Source organism: Pelodiscus sinensis, chromosome 11 (assembly GCF_052426305.1).
Source record: "Pelodiscus sinensis isolate ZL-2025 chromosome 11, ASM5242630v1, whole genome shotgun sequence".
Classification (NCBI taxonomy): domain Eukaryota; kingdom Metazoa; phylum Chordata; order Testudines; family Trionychidae; genus Pelodiscus; species Pelodiscus sinensis.
In genome coordinates, this window is record NC_143062.1 from 16,835,304 (window position 1) to 16,857,796 (window position 22,493).

The following is a 22,493-nucleotide window of genomic DNA, read 5'->3' on the forward strand; positions in this document are numbered from 1 at the left end:
AGATGCTCGTCAGTCACTACCACCCAGTGGGGCTCCCCCAGCTCTGTACTGAGTTGGGGCAAAGCAGGGAGCCCAGGGTCTGGGGCTCAGCACTGCAGAAATGCCATAGATCAGAGCTACATGTGGAGGAGAGGGACGATGGGCTGGTGTCCCAAGGAGACAATGTGTTTCAGAAGAGGGTTTCTGGCTATGAGGCGGGGTAATCTCAAAGATAAGGAAGGGGAACCCGCCAAAGGCATCTGAGGCGGGACTAGGCATTACACAAAGGAGAGGCGGGGCTGAGTTATGGGGTCAATGGAGGTGCCGAAGAAAGCCCCAGAAGATGGTTTGAGGCCACCAGAGGGATTGCAGAGGGAGACCCCATGAGAGGCACAGCGGCTGCAGAAACGATGCGCCCTCAGCTGTGCGGGCGGGGGATTCTGAGGGGGAACCGCGGGGTAAGGCTGGGGGGCAGCTCTCATTCACCGTTTGGGGCCGGTTGATTTTCCCTCCTGGGGTCCCCATGCTGGGCCGGCTCTCGCAATCTCCCACAACCGCTTCTGATAGTTATGCCACGTGACATTACACTTTCCTTCTGTTTCCTTCCTCCTGCCTTCATAGACACGACTCCCATCTTCGTCCGCCTTTGCGAAGGGATTTGAATTTGTAAGGTGTCTCTGATTGGGTCCAGTTGGATCCAAGTCCCTGATTGGGAGACCGGCTGGCCAGTCACAATGAAGATGTGTTAAACCACGCCCCTGCCTTATAAGCAGCCACCTGGGGAGGTGCGTGGCCTGTTCTTTGACAGGTAATTTTGTGTGTAAAATAGGGTGCCATAGTGGGAACAGTGATTAGTCTGGGGTCGGAACTGAGGCAACTGGCGGTGGTTTGACATCGGGGAGCAGCAATCTCGGGGGGGGAGGGGAACTAGGATGGTGCCTCCTATTCTTGGCAGATCCGGGTGGTACGGTGCCCGGCTCTGTGATGTTCTGGAGGCAGATGATGGGGATCCATCCCTCCGGTGTTCTGTCTTCGGTGCCAGTGGCTTACCCATCTGCTGGTTCTATCCTCAAGCTCCGGGACACGCGGCTTTCTCCTGTGAAGAGGCTGCTTGCTCAGTTTGGGTGGGTGGGGTCTCCTGGAGGATGGGGCAAAAAAGCATCAGTATTTGGTGGTAGGTGGAAGCTGGCCCTTCTTACAGACCATGGGGAGGAGTTTTCTTACAAATCCTTTCTTTCTTCCCAGGCTTCCGGAAGGCCACAAGGACTCGGCTCTGCTGCCGCTAGTGCTTAGACCCAGCCACAAGGCTATTGCAACCTCCTCTCCAGATCTGCTCTGATCCTTCCAGAAGACCTGCTGCCTAAGGAGAGGTGAGAGGTAGCGTACAGGTGTGAAAGTTTGCAGGCTTCTTCCTCGCTTGCCTGGGGCAGGGGTGTGCCTGATCCTCATGCAAATAGCACGCAGCTTGGTTTACAGCTGACTCCTTGCAGTTTGGGTTCAGACCTGAGCTGACTGGAGGGGTGGAATTAATATCCCCTTTCAGAGGGCTGATGGTGTTAGATGTAGGGATGCTAAGACCCCCATACCCAGTCCCTGTGTAGAAGAATGTCAAGTGAAACGGGGTGGCTTCTAGTTTGAAATGGCTGGTTTGGGATAGGAGGGTTTGTGGGCTGAGCTGAGCCCGTTTAGAAGTGGCAGAGCAGCCTACATAGACTTCTGCAGTGGGCGTCAGGGGAGATGGCCTTGGTTTGCTATTCTTTTAGCAGTGGGCTGAAGCGATCCTGGCCTTGGTCAAGCCGGCTCTGCTGATCAGAAAGGGGTGTTCAGGTGATTGCCTCGTTATGCTAATAAAGTTTTGAACACGTTCCTGTTAGTGCCTGATTCTGTTTGCGGGACAGGGATTTGGTGGGGCACTTGGCTTAAACCGCTGGCCGGTTCAGCTGCTTCATCTAGGGGGCTGAGCGAGGAAAGTCTCCTTGTGAAGTGTGGCTGGGTCTGACCCCTCCTCTCAGGCCCCTCAATTAGCTACTCGCTAATGGGAGGCAGCCCCTCCCCTGGCAGCTGCTTGCTGTGACCAGAGCCACATAGCTTCCCCGCCTCCCATCCCGCGGGGGGAGGAGAAGTGCTGGGATCAAGGCCCCGCCTCTGAGCCAGGTGCTGCAGGAAGTGGGCAGGGCAGCGCCCGGCAGAGGATCTCGGCTGCAGAGCAGAGAGGCCCCGAGCAGGGTCCTGCGCTTTCAGGTAGCTACCTTATGGCAGTGTTGATGCTCCCTGCGCGGGGTGGCCAGGCTTTCGGGTCCCTGCCCCGGCTGCTCTGGTCCTGGGCAGGTGGGTGCCAGCTTCCCGGGTGGGATGGGGTGTTGTTCAGCGAGGGTTGAGATGTGACGTGTCCTGTTCCTCAGGTACCAGCCCCCCCCCGCCAGAGGGCGCGAAAAAAGCTGCCTCAGCACGCCGTACCAAACGCTGGCAATTTCCCTCAACCAGTTCCACTCCAGAGATTAGCTAGCACTGAACACAGGAGGCACTCAGGGCTTTTTACAGGCAGCAACAATGCATGCAGCCACAGCCTCAATCAGTGACAGCTCGGGCACAGACTTTGCCAATAAGCTCTTCACATTACATCCCAAACCCAGATGACCAGGAAGGATACACTACAGATGAGGCAGGCAGTTTCCCCTCATCCCCACAAGAGCAAGCTACCGACAAGGGCCCTGAAGACACAATAACAGGTTCATTAGCCACAGGAGGTGATGATAGTAGGTCTTTTCAAGATCTATTCAGGAGAGTGATAGAAACACTAAACATCACACTCTCAGACACACCTCAAACCCAACACAAGCTCACGAATATCCTACAAGCAGCAGCATATTCAAAACTGGCCATCCCAATGAGTGAGGTGCTAATGGACCTGGCAAAGGTGATATGGGCTACAAAACAAAACCTGCGCCTAGCCCCCAATGACAAAGACTGGAAGAGACTGGATGTGATAGGGGAAAAAGGCTTATTCCTCCACAAGCCTGCAGATGAGAATTGCTAATTACACAGCCCTATTAGCAAATTACACTTATCACATTTTTGACCAAATGTCAATGTTTATTGAAGACATTCCAGACACTAAATTGGAACAATTTAAAGCAAATGTTAAAGAAGGCACGCTTATAGTGCACACAGCACTGCAAGCCACACTGGATTCCGCGGACAGCGCATTTAGATCCCTTGCTTCTGCAGTAGTTATGAGAAGGGCGTCATGGCTGCAACAGACAGGTTTTCCCAGAGAAGTCCAGAACACGCTAGAGGACCTCCTATTTGAAGGCTCAAAGCTATTTGCAGAGGCCACAAATACTTCTCTTCACACCTTGAAGGATTCCAGGGCTACACTGAGAACATTAGGAATCCAAGTACCTACAGTGAGAAGAAAACAGAATAGGTCTTTTCAACAAAGATACAGAGCTACATCCTTCAACCAGCAACAAAGACACTTCGATAACAGACGCAGACAAAGACAAAACAAACGCAGGCAATCATCCAATCAACAACCCATGACAACCAGACAGCAAATTTTAAGGTCTGGTTGAGGGTCTGACATCACCCGTTTCTCTAGGGCAGCAAATAAAGCCATCTCCATCATTTGGCAACAGACTAGCCAATTTTTATCCATCTTGGCAGGAAATCATCACCGACAAGTGGGTGTTGGAAATCATAAGAGACGGTTACTGCATCCCCTTTACATACATTCCTCCTTCCCACTCCTCCTCTCCCTCCCTCTTCAGGGACCCCTCTCACGAGACCTTATTCTTACAAGAGGCAGAACGCCTCATGGCAATAGGAGCCATAGAAGAGGTCCCCAAACAGCACAGGGGAAGGGGTTTTTACTCCCATTATTTTCTCAAGACCAAAAAATCGGGGATGAAGACCAGTACTAGACCTGCGAAAACTCAATCGATATGTCTAATACCAACACTTCAAGATGGTTACTCTGGCTACAATTATTCCTACCCTGGAAAAAGGAGCATGGATGTCTACCCTTGACCTCCAAGACGCATATTTCCACATCGCAATCCACCCATCACACAGAAGATTCCTCCACTTCACAATAAGACACAAACACTTCCAATACAGGGTGCTACCTTTTGGACTCTCCACAGCTCCAAGAATCTTCTCAAAAGTCCTGGCAGTTGTGGCCACCCAGTTATGCAAGAACAATGTTACAATATTCCCTTACCTCAACGACTGCCTCATAACTGGACCTACTCAACAAGAGACGCAGCAGGCTGTCTCCACGGCCACAGCCCTCTTTGGTGAGCTGGGCCCGATGCTTAATACGGCAAAGTGCATATTCGCCTCTTCACAGACTCTGGAGTTCATAGGGGCATACTTGGACTGCACAAAAGCCAGGGCATTCCTACCTCACAACAGATGGCTGTCTCTCAAACAGATCATACAGACAGCACAATCATGTCCAAGAATAAGCGCATGATCTTGCATGCAAATACTAGGGCACATGTCAGCAGCCACCTTTGTAGTTCAATATGCCAGGCTACGAATGAGACCACTGCAACTGTGGCTGTGCACAATATACCGACCTCACCTCCACCCACTGAGCAAGAACCTTATCATGTCCAGCCACATAAAAACCTCCCTTACATGGTGGACTGTACATGACAACGTGTGTGCAGGAATGCCATTTCAGAGGCCTTCTACATCGGTGACAATCACCACAGATGCCTCACTCCTAGATTGTGGGGAGCACATCTGCACCACAAACATGCACGGGGGCAATGGACAGTAGACGAGACCAGACAACACATAAATGTACTGGAACTAAGGGCAGTAAGGAATGCGTGCCTTCATTTTCTCCCTACCATTCGGGGCAGAATGGTACAGATTCTCACAGACAATATCTCAACAATGTATTACATTAACAGACAGGGAGGAGCACCTCTTACCAACTGTGCCAGGAAGCACTGAGCCTCTGGGAATGGTGCATTCCACGGAACATACAGCTGACTGCCACCTATCTACCAGGCAAAGACAACATGCTGGCAGACAGGCTAAGCAGACAATTTCCCCAGAATCACGAATGGGAGATGAACGAAACAATACTCAACCACCTTTTCAAGAAATGGGGTTTCCCAACAGTTGACCTCTTCGTAACCAGCAGCAACTCCCGATGTCCATGCTACTACTCCAGAGCAGGCATAGGTCTGGACTCTCTGGGGGATACTTTCAGTATAGAATGGAACGCACACTTAGCATACACATTCCCTCCCTTCCCCTGATACAGAAAGTAAACTTCAAAATCAGATGGGACAGGGCCAGAGTGATACTTGTAACACCCAACTGGCCCAGACAAACCTGGTATCCTTACCTGTTATGGATGAGCGTACTGCCACCATATCGCTTTTCACCAGTACGTATGCTGATCATGCAACAAAACAGTCAAATCCCTCATCCACACATCCACAAATTACATCTGCGAGCATGGATGCTTGCTGGCTGACCCCATCAGAACAGAAGACAGGACTATGCAACACTTCAAAGACTAACAAGATGGTTTATTAGGTAATGAGCTTTTGTGGGCCAGACCCACTTCCTCAGATCAATATGTGGAAGAAAATTGGCACGACCATATATACCAAAGTGATACAATCAAAAAAACAGTGATTGTATCACTTTGGCATATATGGTCGTGCCAATTTTCTTCCACATATTGATCTGAAGAAGTGGGTCTGGCCCACGAAAGCTCATCACCTAATAAACCATCTTGTTAGTCTTTAAAGTGCTGCATAGTCCTGTCTATTGTTTCAGCTAGACCAGACTCACACGGCAGCATCTCTGTCCCCATTAGAACAGACATTCACAGATCCGGTGCAACATGTCCTCGCCAACTCCAGAGGACCTGCAACGAGAAAGACATATGCTAAAAAATGGAACAGATTCCAGGTCTGTTGCACAGCTCATGGATGCAAACTTCCCCACACTGATGTATCTCACATTTTACAATACCTGTTAGAACTACATACCACGGGCCTCTCCCTCAATACCATCAAAGTGCTCTTGGCATCTATCTCCACCTTGCATGCTCCAATACAAGCACACTCAGTTTTCACGCACCCATCAATCAAGCGATTTATGCAGGGGCCTACATAACCTTGTTCCCCCCCATAAAGATCCAACACCAGCATGGGACTTAAATCTGGTATTAAAAGTGCTCATGGGTAAACCTTTCGAGCTGCTTGCCACATGCTCGCTTCTACATCTCTCTGTGAAAGTGCTAGCAATCACGTCCACCAGACGAGTAGGGGAAATAGCAGCTTTGACAGCGGATCCACCTTACACTATATTCCACAGGGATAAGGTTGTGCTTAGAACCCACCTCAAGTTCCTCCCTAAAGTACTTACCGAGTTCCACTGCAGTGAGCCGATACTTAACTGTCTTCTTCCCCAAACCACACAACAATAAAAAAGAAGCAGCTCTCTGTACTCTACACATCCGCAGGGCACTAGCCTTTTACTTACAGCGCACTAAGCCTTTTAGGAAAACTCTCTGGCTTTTTTTGTCTCTTCCACAGAGAGAGCACAGGGGCTGCAAATCTCAAATCAGAGACTATCAAAGTGGATATCTGGCTGCATCAAGCTAGCATATACCATAGCTCAAAAGGAGTTACCACCAACTGTACGGGCACACTTGAGACGGGCAGTGGCAGCCATCACGGCATTCCTACGAGGAATATCTACTGAAAGCATTTGCAGAACCGCAACATGGGCCTCAATACATACATTCACACAACATTACACACTGCAAACTTTTGCAGGCGCAGACACAAACTTTGGCCACACAATACTAATGGCCTCACAATTTCAGCATCCGAAGCTCCCACCGCCTCATACAAACACTGCTTCATAATCACCTAAGGTGGAGCACCCATGGGGACAGTCCTCGAAGAAGGAGAGGTTACTGACTTCTGCAATAACTGGAGTTCTTCAAGATGGTTGTCCCCGTGGGTGCTCCACCACCCTTCCGCCTCCCCTTTGCTTCGAGATACAACATCTCCGGGGCAGAAAAGGAACTGAGGAGTGGGGAGGGGAGGGCCAATTGCGCACGCGCAGTAGCCTGCATAGAACACACACTGGCTCCCTGCGTATGCGGCTGGCCAGGGGTACTGCTATAAAAGATCGCCGTCCTGGGCTCAGCGGCGCTGAAGCACCTAAGGTGGAGCACCCACGGAGACAACCATCTTGAAGAACTCCAGTTACTGCAGAGGTGAGTAACCTCTCCTTATGGGTCCATGGATAGGGAGATGGGGCATTGAAGACTGCACAAAGGGAGTGTAGGACTCAGGGACAGGCTGCATTAGGAACTAGGGGGATGGTGCCCTCAGCCAGCAAACTGCAACAGCAGCATGTACTCAGGTGGGGGTACCCAAGTCAACAGGAGAATTGTTAATAAAGGAATTATCACCTTTCTGGAGTCTGGCTCAGTTTCCTACTTCCCCTGCCCCCCCAACACAAGATCCTGTTGTGCACAACTCCCCACTTGAACAGCATCCCCCTTCCTCTGCATCAGCCGCCATGCAGGTGCCCAGATATTGCTGCCTGCCTCCTCCCAGATCAGTCAGCCTGAGGCTCAGAGAGTGTGAAGCTCACAGCCCAGCCCCACTGGGTTGCTATATCTGGGGCCTGGTTCCCAGGGCCTCACCAACCACTTCACAATGAGACACCACAGATAGGACAGAAACCTTTTATTGCTGAGTTCAGTAAGGGAGGAGGGGGCAGCCTGTATCCCTCCAGCAGAAACTCTGCAGGTGGCAGGCCCCTCAGCTCCTCTGGTCCCCACTGTCCATACAGAGCAGGTGCCTGGTCTGGGCCCAGCTCCTGGAGGTGGTGGGGGAAGTGTGTGCCCCATGGTGCTGATGTCCCAGACCAAAGTTAGGCTGACTCTTGCTTACAGATAGGGAGTAGAGTATAGCAGGGAGATGCCCCTGACTGGTCTTATTCCATGCCCCCCACCTCCAAGGTTCTGCTGGGGGGGGACCCATTCCTTCCTGCAGCTATGCAGCTCCTGAGGAGGGTGTCCCCAGTCCCTGAGTTATGGCCCCCAGGGCTACAGCTGGGTCCTTAGTGGTTTCTGGTTCCGAGGGAGGAGGAAATGGGGTCTTCTCTGCCCCCAGCAGCCTCACAGCAGCACTTCATCCAGGCTGCTCTCTAGAGCAGGAGGCCCTGAAACACAAAAGTGCAAGGAGGAGCCTGCAGTCAGAGCATGTTGAGCAGCACAGGGGGCAGTTTGTGGCCCTGTTAGGATTATTGACAGTGAAATGTTAAGTCCCTCCCCTTTGTCCTCCCTAGGCTCCTCCCCGAAGTTGAACTCCCCACAGCCTTTGTCTCTGTCCCCTCCACCCCGCTCAGCCTGGCCCTCAGAACAAGCTGCCAGCCCAAGCTCCATATAAGCAGACTTGAGAGACAATGCAGAACACCTTCCAGGGATGAGCAGTAGCAGCGCGCCACTTAGTGGTCAGATGGCAGAAGTGCAGATTCATACCCTGCCCCTTGGAGCCCCCATGGTGCTGAGGGGAGGGATTGGGACATTCTTCCTTGCACCCTAGAGGTGCATCTACACTGCCCCTGTAGCTCAAAATAAGCTAAGCAATCTGAGGTATGCAAATCGCATAGCTTATTTCGAGTCAATTTTGAAATACCTTATTTCATAATAGCACCACATTTTGAAATAACCCGCTATTCCAAAACATCCCTTACTCCTTGTGGAATGAGGTTTACAGGGAAGTCGAATAGCGAGCCCGTTATATTTCGAAATAACCGGCTGCTTGTTAAGATGCAGGATCGCTATTTCTGGATACCTCCACTATCCCAAAATAGCGCTGCCGTGTAGACATAGCCTAGGGCTCCCTCCTCTACTCCTGCCACCAGGAACAAAGCTGCATAACTGAAAAGGGCTGAAACCCCCCACTCCCACCTCAAGAAGTGCAATGCACAGACATAGCCCCTCATCTCTGGACCCTAACCCAGCAGCTCTCAAATTTCATTGCACCACAATCCCCCTCTGCTGTAGGAGGGGACAGAGCCAGAGCTCTCCTGCCCTGGGTAGGATCTGAGCTTGGCCTTCAGCTCCAAGTCTCAGCAAGTCTAATGCTGGCTCCGGTGGCCCATTAAAATGGGGTTGCAATCTCTGGGTCCTGACCCACAGTTTGAGGTCTGCTCCAGTCTAACCCATCTTGCCCTCAAGATAAATCTACTGCCCGCTTTTGGGGCATAAATCTGATCCCTCTCCCCTGTGCTTGGAATTGACTCCCTTCTTCTATGCACCGGTTCCTTCTGTTTAGGGTTCCCTGTCTTAAGGGTTTCTTCAAAAATCTCATAATGCTATAAGGACTCCCTCAAAACTCACTTGAAACACCTTGATAAGAGTCCTTTGGATCTCCTCTCATCCCATGAAGATTCCTTTGAAACTCACCTGTGACCTACCTTAAAGGTCCCTTGAAACTCCCACCCTTCTATGAGGGCCCCTTTGAATCTTCTAATCCATGAGAGCCCTCCTGAAGCTGTCACAGTCTTGAGGGCGCCCTCAAAATTCCCATCATTCCATGAAGTCACCATCAAAAAGCCCGAGTCCTGCCCAGAAAGGTCCTTTGAAATGCCCATATTTCAATGGTACAGGGGCTCCCATGCAGTCTCCACGATGGTACCCTATTTCCTCAGGATCCCCCTGTGGAGGCCACACCCTGACGTATCTGCTGGGCCCCTCACCCTACCAGGACACTCCCCACACTCAGAAGTCTCAGCCCTCCCGGCCCCAGTAGCGGGCATAGGCCTGGCGGAAGATGGGCCGGCAGTGGATGCGGGCACCAAGCCGGATACAGACTAGGAAGGAGCCGGCCATCTTGCGATGCAGGGGGCGGCCTCAGACGGTGTTGCATCACGATGGGCAGGAAAGCATGGATGCAGCGTGTTGTGCTCTGGGCCTCAAAGGGGCCATCAGCAGCAAAGGCCCTGCCCAGAATCATCACAGTGTCTATTTGGGCATCCTTCATCGCCTGAGGGAGAGAAGCATTGATCAGGCCAAGCCAGCACACCAGGGGGCAGGAGGGAGATGGCAGGAATGCTGTGGGCATTGGGAGCCAAAGTGGTGTGAGCACCTAAGGGGCACAGAGATGGCTGATGGGGTGGGCAGGGACTGGAGGGAAATATGGTGGCAGGACAGAGGTGGGCATGGGGAAGTTAGAGTATGGGGTGGGGGCATATAGGGCACTGAGGCAGTGAGTAGGGGGAGACATAGGGTGGGGTGGATAGTAGGGGGGGGGCATTGGGAGCTGAGAGTGCAGAGAGGTATGGGTGGGGGTACACAGGACCTGAAGGCCCAGCAGTGACTGAGGGAAGCACACAGGTCGACAAGGGTGGGTTCAGGGAACGGGCTGGGAGAGCTGGGGAAGTTGAGCAGAGATTGGAGGCATGGAGACGGCTGGGGGAACAAGGTTCTGCCCTCTAACACTTGGACACTAACCCCCCAGCCCCCATGCTGTGGCCAGGGAGAGATCCAAGTACAGGCAGTGCCCGGGTTACGTACAAGTTAGGAACTGTAGGTTTGTTCTTAAGTTGAATCTGTATGTAAGTCGGAACTGGCGTCCAGATTCAGCCACTGCTGAAACTGACCGCCAGTTCTGACTTACATACAGAATCAACTTAAGAACCCCAAGCGTCCCTGTCACGGGTTACCCTCCCTTTGGGGGAGGGGGAGGTCCCCCCCCCTTACTCGCGGGGCCCCGCTACGACTCCCACCGGTCACAATATCACACGCCCTGCCGGCGGGGTGGGAGGTCCGGGCCCATCCTCTCTCCAGACCCCGACCCAGGGCCCTAACACCAGGAGCTCAATACTCCTGGTGGTAGCAGGTGGGGGCTCGCCCCTAAACTCGCCTGCTCTCGGGTTCCACGACCCGCCCTGGGTCACTGCCAACCCTGCCAGCGGGTCTAGCCCACATCCCACCTCCACCTCCTCACCGGGCGCCCTCGGATCTCCCCGACGTCCCTCTTCCCCCGTCCGACCTCCTCCCCCTGGGGTGTCTCTCCTCCTTTTGTATCCCTCCCCTCCTCTGCCGGCCCTGGCGCACTTCCGGGTGCCCCGCCCCCTACTGGCGTCGCGCCGCTGACGTCATCCAGCATGCCTGTCGCCCCCGGATGACGATTGGTCTTGCGGCGGGCCTCCAGCGCCTGCTCCCTCCGACTAGCGTCCCCCGCCTCATTGGCAGTGCCTGCGTCTCCCGGCTGGGTTGAGTGACGGGGTTGACTCACCCCGTCACACACCTCCCCCCTTTGTGTGGCTGTCTCTTCTTCCCCACCGTTCACCCTCACGGCTGTTTCCTCGGATGGTTGTTGGTGAAGGGGTTGCTCCACCCCTTCCCCTTCTTCACCCCCGCCTTCGTCCCGCATACTTGCTGACCTCTCTTGCTCGGTCTCTGGCACCCGGGATAAGCAATCTGCATTCTGGTTGTCCTTTCCTGGCTTATGCCTTACTTCAAAAGAGTAGGGCTGCAGACTTAGGTACCAGCGTAGTATCCATGCGTTGGTGTCCTTGATATTCTGCATCCACTTCAGGGGTGCGTGGTCGGTCACCAGCGTGAAGTGGTTGCCTAGAAGGAAGTAGCGTAAAGAGTCGACAGCCCATTTAATCGCCAGTGCCTCCTTTTCTATGGTGGCGTAGTGTTTTTCCCGGGGCAATAGCTTTCTGCTTAGGTATGCCACGGGGTGCTCGGCCCCTTCTCCTTCCTGCGCGAGTACTGCCCCCAGCCCCGCCTCTGATGCATCAGTTTGCACTACAAATGGCCTCTCGAAGTCCGGTTGGCGTAGCACCGGCTGCGTCATCAAGGCTCTGTGTAACGTCTCAAAAGCTTGCACCTCACGAGGTCCCCACACCACCCTTTGCGGTCTACTATTCCTAGTCATGTCTGTCAAGGGGGCGGCCACCGAGGCAAAATGCTCTATAAACCGGCGGTAGTAACCCGCCAGACCCAAAAATTGCCGTACCTGTCTTTTAGTATTGGGTCGTGGGTAGTCTCTGATCGCCCTTACCTTGTCCAATATTGGACGTAGCTGCCCATTCCCCACGGTGTACCCCAAATATGATACTTCCCGCTTGCCGAACTGACATTTTTTTGGATTAGCGGTAAGCCCTGCTTGTCGGAGCGTTTGTAGGACCTTGTCCACATGCCGCAGGTGGTCTTCCCATGAGTTGCTAAAAATGATAATGTCATCAATGTATGCGACTGCACAGTCTTTATGCGTGCTGAGGACCCGGTCCATTAGTCGCTGAAACGTAGCCGCTGCCCCGTGGAGACCGAAGGGCATTGTGACGAACTGGTATAGGCCAAACGGGGTCGCGAATGCCGTTTTTTCCCTCGTTTCTGGGGATAACGGGATCTGCCAATACCCCTTCGTTAAATCGAGGGTGGACAAGTATCTCGCTCGTCCCAGACACTCCAACAACCCGTCGATCCGCGGCATTGGGTATGCATCGAATTTAGATACTGCATTGACTTTCCGAAAGTCGATGCAGAACCTCACTGACCCGTCCTTCTTTGGGACCAACACAATTGGGCTACGCCACTCACTCCGGGACTCTTCTATGATACCCCATTGAATCATGTCCCGGAGTTCCCGATGGATGGTCTCCCACAGTTTACGGGGCACGGGGCATATAAGGTCTCGTATCTTTTGTCCGGGGTTCGTCTCTGTGGAATGGCACGCGAGGGTCGTCCTCCCCGGCTTGCTCGTGAGCCCGGCGGCGGATCGCTCCAGCAGCTCTCGGAGTTGCCTTTGCTGGCCCGGGTTCAGGTCTTCCCCTAGCGGGCTGGCGGTCCAGGGCACCTCCTCTTCACCCCATGGCCCGAACTCTATTTCCGCATTCAGGGCTTCGGCCTGTGGATTATCTCGGGGTACCCAACGTTTCAATAAGTTCACATGGTAAATTTGCTTTCGACGCCTCCTACCCTCCACTTGTACCACGTAGTCCACCTCCCCTACTTTCCGCAACACCCTAAACGGCCCCTGCCACCGTGCTACTAATTTGGAATCGCCCACGGGCAGTAGGATCAATACTGGGTCCCCTGGCCTAAACTCCCTAGCCTGAGTGTCCCGGTTGTAATGGTGGGCCTGTGTCTCCTGCGCCCTTTCCAAGTTGTCCCGGGCCCACCGCCCGATCGTCTGCATCTTCTCTCTTAACTTAATCACGTATTGGGTGGCTCCTAGTGCCGTCGAGGTCTGTTCCTCCCAGCCCTCCCGTACTAGGTCCAGGATCCTGCGGGGGCGTCGCCCGTATAACAACTCGAAGGGAGAATACCCCACCGATGCCTGTGGTACCTCTCGTACAGCGAAGAGCAGGGGGGGAAGTAGTTTGTCCCAGTCGCGGGGGTCGTCCTGCACCAGCCTCCGTATCATGGCCTTCAGTGTTTGGTTGAACCTCTCTACCAGTCCGTCTGTTTGTGGGTGGTAGACGGATGTCCGAATTTTTCTGACCCGTAGCCACTTGCATAGTTCCTTCATCAGTCTCGACACCAAGTTTGGACCTTGGTCAGTCAGGATCTCCTTTGGTAGGCCGACTCGGGAAAACATTCTCATTAGTTCATCCGCTATCACCGGGGCGGTGGTTTTACGGAGCGGTACCGCCTCGGGGTAGCGGGTGGCATAGTCTACTACGACCAAAATGTACCGATGGCCCCTCCGGGTTCGCTCCAGGGGTCCCACGAGGTCCAATCCTACCCGTTCGAATGGCTCTTCTACCAGGGGCATTGGGACTAGGGGAACCTTTGCTTTGGCCGTTAGCTGGCATTGTGGGCAGGAGGCGCAGAAGTTCTTAACATCCTGGTATATCCCGGGCCAAAAGAATCGTTGGAGCACTCTCTGCTGGGTCTTTTCCCCTCCCAGGTGACCCACCCAGGGGTTATCATGCGCTAGCTCCATTACCCTCCATCGATAGGCGCGGGGCACCACCAGTTGGGCTTCTTCCCCGTGCGGCCCATCCCCTTTGTGGATCCGATATAGTCTATCGCCTTGAATCTCAAAGCGTAGGCCTTGTGGGGTAATCCCACTTCCCTCTCCCTCTTCTTCTGTCCTTACCCGGGCGTTCTCCCACGCATGTTGTAGTGTGGGATCCTCCCTCTGCAAGATCATGAAGTCTCCCGTATCTGGCTCCAGTGCCGTGGGGTCCCTCCGCCAGCTCATCTCTCTGGTCTTGCGCTGGGGTGAGGGCCCGCGCTCCTCCTGTTGCGCGGCCCATACAGGTCTGACGTCCCTTCCCATGGAGTCGATTCTTCCCTGTAAGAGCTGGTAGAACCCGGGCCAATCTCGCCTTAGCAACACGGGGTAGGGTAGCTGGCTGGCGATGGCCACCCTCATAACTCCCCCTCGCTGCCCGTCGTAGAGGTTGGCGCGGGCAGTGGGGTAGGCCCACGCGTCCCCGTGAATGCACCGGATCCATATCCGGCCTCCCTCGAGCGCCCCCGCCCCCATTACGCCAGTCCGGACCAGAGTCTGGCCACACCCTGAATCCAGTATAGCCTCGACCCACCGCCCGTTTACCCGGATCTTCCGTGTTATCCGTGCGGGGCTTACCTCCGACTGTGTGGCTCGCCGGGGGCCAGGTTGCCCGTACGTACAATCCATCATCGGGCATTCTCTTTTAAAGTGTCCTTCTTGTCCGCATTGGAAACACGTGTTTTGGAGATGGTGGGGGTCTGGCGTCCAGTCTCCTTTCCTCGTTGCTCCGTCTCTCCTCGTTTTCCCCTTTCTCCGGGCTGCGCCACACCGGCGCTAATCTCCCTCCCATGCCCCGTGATGGCGGGAGCCTAGGCACTGGGCCCCCGTCGTTTCGGGGATCCTTTGGTCGGGGGTTAAACCCACCCTTCACTAAGGTCCCCGTCCCAGTCCCCACCTTACCCTTTTCTTCCATCTCCTCGGCAGCCATAAAATGTTCCATAAGAGTGACCGCCTCCTCTAAAGTCCCGGGGAGGTGGCGACGTACCCATCTTTGCCCCTCCAGGGGTAATATTTGGAGGTACTGCTCTAAAATTACCAGGTCTGCCACTTGTGCCGCCGTCTTGGTGGAGGGTTCCAACCACCGCAGGCCGGCTTCCTTAACCCTTTGGGCCGCTGCCCTGGGCCGCTCCCCCGTTCCGTACTTCGCACTCCGGAACTTCCGTCTATAGGTCTCCGGTGAAATACCCAATTGGTCCAGTATGGCCTCCTTTACCTTATAATAACACAGAGCTTTTCGATCTGACATGCCCCGGTATGCCAGCTGCGCTGGCCCCGAAAGGTAAGGGGCTAGAATGGTGGCCCATTGTTCCTGGGGCCACCGTGCCACCGTGGCCACGCGTTCAAATGTTATCAAGAATGCATCTGCGTCATCCTCGGGCCCCAGTTTGGTTAGCCTAATTGGGAGGCGGGAACTTATCGTCTCCTCGTCCTCCCTGCACGCGGGTCCTGGTGCGGCTCCCCCATCCCTCAGCTCGCGCACCAGTTGTCGCTGCTGTTCCCGGAATTTCGAGGTGAGCTGCTGCAACACTTCAGTCTGCTGCTGCTGCAGCTGGCGTTGGCTCTCCACCAGCCATTCCACGACTTTATTCGCCTCCATCGCGTCTGTCCCTTTAAACATCAAATACATTCATCTCCCGGTTTCCGGCCCTTATCGCGGGGCCCGGATCGGTGCCCACATTCTCCACCACGTGTCACGGGTTACCCTCCCTTTGGGGAGGGAGAGGTCCCCCCTCTTACTCGCGGGGCCCCGCTACGACTCCCACCGGTCACAATATCGCACGCCCTGGCGGCGGGGTGGGGGGTCCGGGCCCACCCTCTCTCCAGACCCCGACCCAGGGCCCTAACACCAGGAGCTCAATACTCCTGGTGGTAGCAGGTGGGGGCTCGCCCCTAAACTCGCCTGCTCTCGGGTTCCACGACCCGCCCTGGGTCACTGCCAACCCCGCCAGCGGGTCTAGCCCACATCCCACCTCCACCTCCTCACCGGGCGCCCTCGGATCTCCCCGACATCCCTCTTCCCCCGTCCGACCTCCTCCCCCTGGGGTGTCTCTCCTCCTTTTGTATCCCTCCCCGCCTCTGCCGGCCCTGGCGCACTTCCGGGTGTCCCGCCCCCTACTGGCGTCGCGCCGCTGACGTCATCCAGCATGCCTGTCGCCCCCGGATGACGATTGGTCTTGCGGCGGGCCTCCAGTGCCTGCTCCCTCCGACTAGCATCCCCCGCCTCATTGGCAGCGCCTGCGTCTCCCGGCTGGGTTGAGTGACGGGGTTGACTCACCCCGTCACAGTCCCCAAGTCAGCTGCTGCTGAAACTGATCAGCAGCTGATTCCAGGAAGCCCGGGGCAGAGCAACTCTGCCTCGGGCTTCCTGTAGTCAGCGCTGGTCAGTTTCAGCAGCGGCTAAATCAGGACGCCTGGGGCAGAGCAGCTGGGGTGCTGCTGGGTTGGTCCAGTAGCGCCCAGAGCGGCGCTGCGGGACCAACCGGCAGCGCCCCAGCTGCTCTGCCACAGGCGTCCGGAGAAAAGCCTAGTCTGCTGGGGGGGGGAGGGGCGTACTAGCTGCGCCCCCCCCCCCACCCCAGCAGACCAGGAAGACGCGGGCAGCAGACCGAGACGCACCGCGGTCCCGCCGCCTGGGTCCTCCGCAGCTTTGCTCCCAGTCTCCCTGGTCTGCTGGAGACCAGCAGACCAGGGAGACTGGGAGCAAAGCCTCTGAGGACGCCGGCAACAGGACAGCCGTGGGGCGTCTGGGCTGTCCCGCTGTCGGCTTCCCCCGCGGCTTTCCAAAGCCTCGGGGAAGCCAGCAGCGGAGCAGCCCAGGCGCGCCTGGGCTGCCCCGTTGCCCGAGCCCCCCCGCAGCTCTGCCTGTATCTCGGGGACTGCCTGTATCTCACCTGAGTCTCATAGCCAGTGAGAAACTGAAGTGCGATGGATCACTGCAGCACCCCAGCCCGGTCACCTTTAGCCGCAGCTTGAATGATCTGGAATCAAAGTGGCCCAGAGGCCATGTAAGATAAGCACAGGGCTCAAAATCCTTCTGTCCCACTCCCTTCAGTGCCTCCTGCTGGGAGAAGCCAGGGCTGGAATAACCGGGGTCCCTCTCCTCCAACAGAATTCTTGCCCTGCTCCCTACAGTGAGCCCTGCTGGAGAAAGCCCAGCGCAGGGACAGTCTCACCTCAATGTACTGATCTGTCTTGTCAAAGCTGTGAGTGGCTCCGAAATCCAGCAGCACCACCTGGTGTCCAGCAGAGAGAAGAGCCAGTTAGAATCAGCTGGGAAACCCAGGTCTGGGATGAGAAGTGGGGGGCAGGGGAGGGGTCAGTTCCCCCTCCCCCACAAACCACACTGTTAGTGCTCGTGGAAATAGAAATCAGGCTGCCTGGATCCCAGAGGTGAAAGTAAACGGGTGCATCTCAGTGCGCAGCTCCAGCAAGAACTGGCTGAGCTGTGGCAAAAGCCATCAGGGAGCTATTGAAAAAGCTGGCAGGGACCTGAGTTGCGATAGGACAGTACCTGTAAGAAATTTAAGTTCTTCGAGTGGCCCCGTGGGTGCTCCACTCTAGGTGATGGGTCCGTCCCGGCGCCACTGATCGGGAGATTTCATAGCCATATCGGGCCGGACCGTGCATGCTCCCTGTGCTGCTGGTCATTCGCGCCCTTTCTAACGTGCGCGGTTCGGCCCCCCCCGCCAGTTCCTCTCAACCGTCCTCAGTTGCTGACTGGAGCTGGCGATCTCTCTTCGGTCACTTACCATTTCTCTAAAAAAAAAAAAAAAACCTCATTCGTGTAAATAGTTAAACTTTAGTGTTAGTTAGTTATTAGCCTTTGTTTAGTTAGTCTTCAAAAAAAAAAAAGAAAAGAAGATCGTTTTAGTCAGTTACGCGCTGAAGCGCTTTCTTGTCAGTTTCACCGCCATGTCGGGATCACCCGGCTTTAAGTGGTGTGGTCAGTGTAAAGACGCAATGCTCGCTTCTGATGGGCATACACTGCATTCGTTGCCTGGGGGAGTCTCATGTCACTAGCAAATGCGCCCACTGCTGTAAACTAACACCGAGGGCAAGAAGAGTCAGAGACCTACGCCTGAAACTCCTTCTATGTGATAAGGCTCTTCAGCCATCACACACTCTACAACAGGAGTCCCTTCAACCCCCGAAAAGAAGGACATTATCCCCTGCAGCAGTGGGAGCAAAGAAGAAAAAAGCCTCCCCTACCCGCTCCCTGCCAGCGATTCCTCTACCTCTGATAAATCAGGGAGACCGGGGATCGGAAAATAGCTGCTCAGCAGCTAAGTCAATTTCACAGCCACGATCTTCTAAGCCTGGCAAGCAATGCACGGCATCTGCCCCACCGCCAGCCTCCCCTCTTCATAGGGAGCATACGCAGGCTCCGACCCCTTTGGGGAGCAAGCGGCCCCAGCTAATGGCACCGACGGAGAAGGCACCGTCCCCGGAACAGCAGGACATGCAGGGATCGGCACCAGAGTCAGCAGTCAGGGCGGTCACTGAGGCGGTGCCGCTTATGGTTCTGCGAGACTGCGTGCCGTCCGCACTGGACAGGAGACCGCACCGGAAGAGCCCAGCACCGCAAAGTGTGGACCCGGCGCCGACAATGCAGCCGGCAGTGGCAGCCATCAGCTGTTCCGCAGCACACCCGGTGCCGCGGGAATTATCCGGATCGGCACCGAGAGCGTTCTCACACCCTACTTAGCAGTGTACATCAAGACTGCAAACAGGCTCTCCCTCCTGCCATGAATCAGACTCTCCATCTGTGAAAGAGATCTACTGGAGCACAGCAGGGGACTCTTCAATTGTTAAAGGGCACTTATCATCAGTCCCTATAAAAGCATCTGGAAAGTCGATCCCTAGGGATCATTCACTGTCTCCCTCTCCTGTGCCTTCAACAGACCCTTCCCCACCCCATTATCCAGTATCGGGAAAGGGACCTTACTCTCCAAGGCATAAGTCTTTGCGTTCCCCGCAACAAAGATCTCGCCATTATTACAAATACACATCTCGCTCTCCGAGTTACTCCCCTCCAAGATCTCACCATACTAGATATGGCAGTAGATACGCTTCCAGAAGGTCATCTCCTGATTCTGACTATCGTTATCACAGGAGTTATTACATGGGGAGGCAGGTTAGATCACCGTCCCATTCTTATTCGTGTTGCTGCCGCTCGCCACCTGTCTCTGACCACCAACTGCTGCAGTCACCTGGACCTCCTCCTAGTGCCCCTTCAGTTTCGGTCCTGTCGAAACCTGAAGAGGGTCAAATCTCGGACACAGATGAGTGGACGCCACAAGCTTCCCCACAGGATGCCCAGTCATCTTCTCCTGATGACGCAGTTTTTGCAATGGACTCCTCACCACCAGATGACACCCGAGAATTTCAAGACCTCTTTAAGAGGGTGGCACAATCACAGGAGGTTCAGTTAGTGGAGGTGAAAGCAAAGCAGTATAAGTTACTAAAGAACTTGCACCCTAGACAGCAATCTAAGGTGGCTCTGCCGCTGGACGAGGCGATCCTGGAGCCAGCCACAGAAATTTGGAATACGCCGGCTTCCACTACTCCATCATGTAAGCGAGCAGAGAAGAGATACTTTATATCTTCAAAGGGTGCTGAGTTCCTTTTTACTCACCCTCAGCCAAACTCGTTGGTGGTGGATGCAGCTCTGCAAAGAGCAAAGAATCCGCAAGTAAGAAATTCGGCAGCAGACAAGGACGCAAAGAGACTGGACATATTCAGAAGAAAAGTGTACTCCTCTTCAACACTTCTCCTCCGTATCGCAAATTACGCAGCCTTGCTTTCTAATCATAGTTTTGACAACATTGCGAAATTATCGGAAATTGCTCAGAGAATTTCCGAAACCGACAAAATACTTCTCCGATCTTTACTGCAGGAGGGCTATGCATGTAGCAGAGCAGGTTTGCAAATTGCCATGGATGTGGCAGACACAGCGGCTCGAACAATTGCAACAGCAGTTTCCATGAGAAGACCTTCATGGCTTGTGACCGCTGCTGTACCGAAAGAGTTGCAATCCAAGGTCGAGGATCTTCCATTCAACAGGATTAAGTTGTTTGCGGCGAAAACAGACGAGGTGCTCCACATGGGCAAAGATTCCCGGGACACCTTACGTACGCTCGGGATGTACGTTCCACCTTTCCGCCGTAAGCGTTATTTCCCATTCCAAAGACGTTATGAGTACCAATTTCGCAGACAGCAAAACTGTCCATATGATCAGAACCAGTCCAAGCAGAGGACACAGCGCAGACACCCTCAGACATCTAGGGCGAATAATGCAGTGGCACCCAAGCAGCAGGTTTGACTTTCAGGTCGAGGGCACACCGAACATTCCTGTTTCAGTCAGAGACACCACTCCCATTTTCAAACATCAGCTGCGACCCTACTACTATCAGTGGGTTGCCACATCATCGGACAGATGGGTTTTGGAAGTGATAAAATCCGGACTCACTATCCCATTCACATCCCTTCCTCCCCTCACCCCTGCCACCCCGTCCCTTTTCAGGGACTCTTCTCACGAGACCCTCTTACAACAGGAGGCCTATCGTCTGTTAGAAATCGGAGCGATAGAAAGGGTCCCAGACTGCTTCAGGGGAAAAGGGTTTTATTCGAGGTACTTCCTAACTCAAAAGAAAACGGGGTTGGAGACCCATACTCGATCTACGAAGGTTAAACCGTTATCTGCGGAAGCAGCAGTTCATAAGAACATAAGAACGGCCGTACTGGGTCAGACCAAAGGTCCATCTAGCCCAGTATCCTGTCTACCGACAGTGGCCAGCACCAGGTGCCCCAGAGAGGATGGACCGAAGACAATGATCAAGCGATTTGTCTCCTGCCATCCCTCTCCAGCCTCTGACAAACAGAGGCCAAGGACACCATTTTATCCCCTGGCTAATAGCCTTTTATGGACCTAACCTCCATGAATTTATCCAGCTTCTCTTTAAACTCTATTATAGTCCTAGCCTTCACAGCCTCCTCTGGCAAGGAGTTCCACAGGTTGACTACACGCTGTGTGAAGAAGAACTTTCTTTTATTAGTTTTAAACCTGCTACCCATTAATTTCATTTGGTGTCCTCTAGTTCTTCTATTATGGGAACTAATAAATAACTTTTCTTTATCAGCCCTCTCCACACCACTCATGATTTTATAGACCTCTATCATATCCCCCCTCAGTCTCCTCTTTTCTAAACTGAAAAGTCCCAGTCGCTTTAACCTCTCCTCATATGGGACCCGTTCCAAACCCCTAATCATTTTAGTTGCCCTTTTCTGAACCCTTTCCAAGGCCAAAATATCTTTTTTGAGGTGAGGAGACCACATCTGTACACAGTATTCAAGATGTGGGCGTACCATAGTTTTATACAGGGGCAGTAAGATATTCTGGGTCTTATTTTCTATCCCTTTCTTAATAATTCCCAGCATCCTATTTGCCTTTTTGACCACCGCTGCACACTGCGTGGAAGTTTTCAGAGAACTGTCCACGATAACTCCAAGATCCCTTCCTTTCCTGATTTGTCGTAGCCAAATTAGCCCCCATCATACTGTACGTATAGTTGGAGTTATTTTTCCCGATGTGCATTACTTTACATTTATCCACATTAAATTTCATTTGCCATTTTGTTGCCCAATCACTCAGTTTGGTGAGATCTTCTTGGAGTCCCTCACAGTCTGCTTCTGTCGTGACTATCCTAAACAGTTTTGTATCATCTGCAAACTTTACCACCTCACTGCTTACCCCTTTCTCCAGATCATTTATGAATAAGTTGAAAAGGACTGGTCCCAGGACTGGCCCTTGAGGTACACCACTAGTTACCCCTCTCCAATCTGAAAATTTACCATTTATTCCTACCCTTTGTTTCCTGTCTTTTAACCAGTTCTCAATCCAAGAAAGGACCTTCCCTCTTATCCCATGGCCATGTAATTTACACAAGAGCCTTTGGTGAGGGACCTTGTCAAAGGCTTTCTGAAAATCCAAGTATACTATGTCTACTGGATCCCCCTTGTCTGCATGTTTGTTAACCCCTTCAAAGAACTCTAACAGATTGGTAAGACAGGATTTCCCTTTACAGAAACCATGCTGACTTTTGTCCAATAAATTATGCTCTTCTACATGCTTCACAATTTTATTCTTTACTATTGTTTCGACTAATTTGCCCGGTACTGAAGTTAGACTTACCGGTCTGTAATTGCCAGGATCGCCTCTAGAGCCCTTTTTAAATATTGGTGTCACGTTAGCTACCTTCCAGTCATTAGGTAGGAAGCCGATTTAAAGGATAGGTAACAAACTACAGATAATAGGTCAGCAATTTCCCATGTGAGTTCTTTTAGAACCCTTGGATGAATGCCATCCGGTCCCGGAGATTTGTAAACATTAAGTTTTTCTATTTGTTCCAAAACCTCCTCTAATGACACTTCAATCCGGGACAGTTCCTCAGATTCATCACCCACAAAGGACGG

At 53.5% G+C, this 22,493-nt stretch overlaps 1 protein-coding gene and 1 non-coding gene across 7 annotated transcripts in view; both read left to right on the plus strand.

The window, feature by feature from the left end:
• Positions 1 to 449: 449 nt before the first annotated feature.
• LOC102450756 (UDP-N-acetylglucosamine transferase subunit ALG13-like) overlaps positions 450 to 22,493 on the plus strand; it is a 47,093-nt gene continuing 25,049 nt past the window's right edge. The window contains exons 1-2 of one of the 6 annotated variants that reach the window (XM_075939180.2): positions 450 to 787; positions 1,225 to 1,349. The gene's annotated coding sequence lies outside the window, so the exon portion shown is untranslated. Of the gene's footprint in view, positions 788 to 894; positions 1,350 to 22,493 lie in introns of those variants that run through there. The other 5 variants (XM_075939183.2, XM_075939181.2, XM_075939184.2 and 2 more) reach the window with 5 other exon arrangements.
• On the plus strand, positions 918 to 1,066 carry LOC112544880 (small nucleolar RNA SNORA57). Its single transcript, XR_003088284.1, has one exon. It is a non-coding gene; the product is annotated as a small nucleolar RNA SNORA57 (small nucleolar RNA).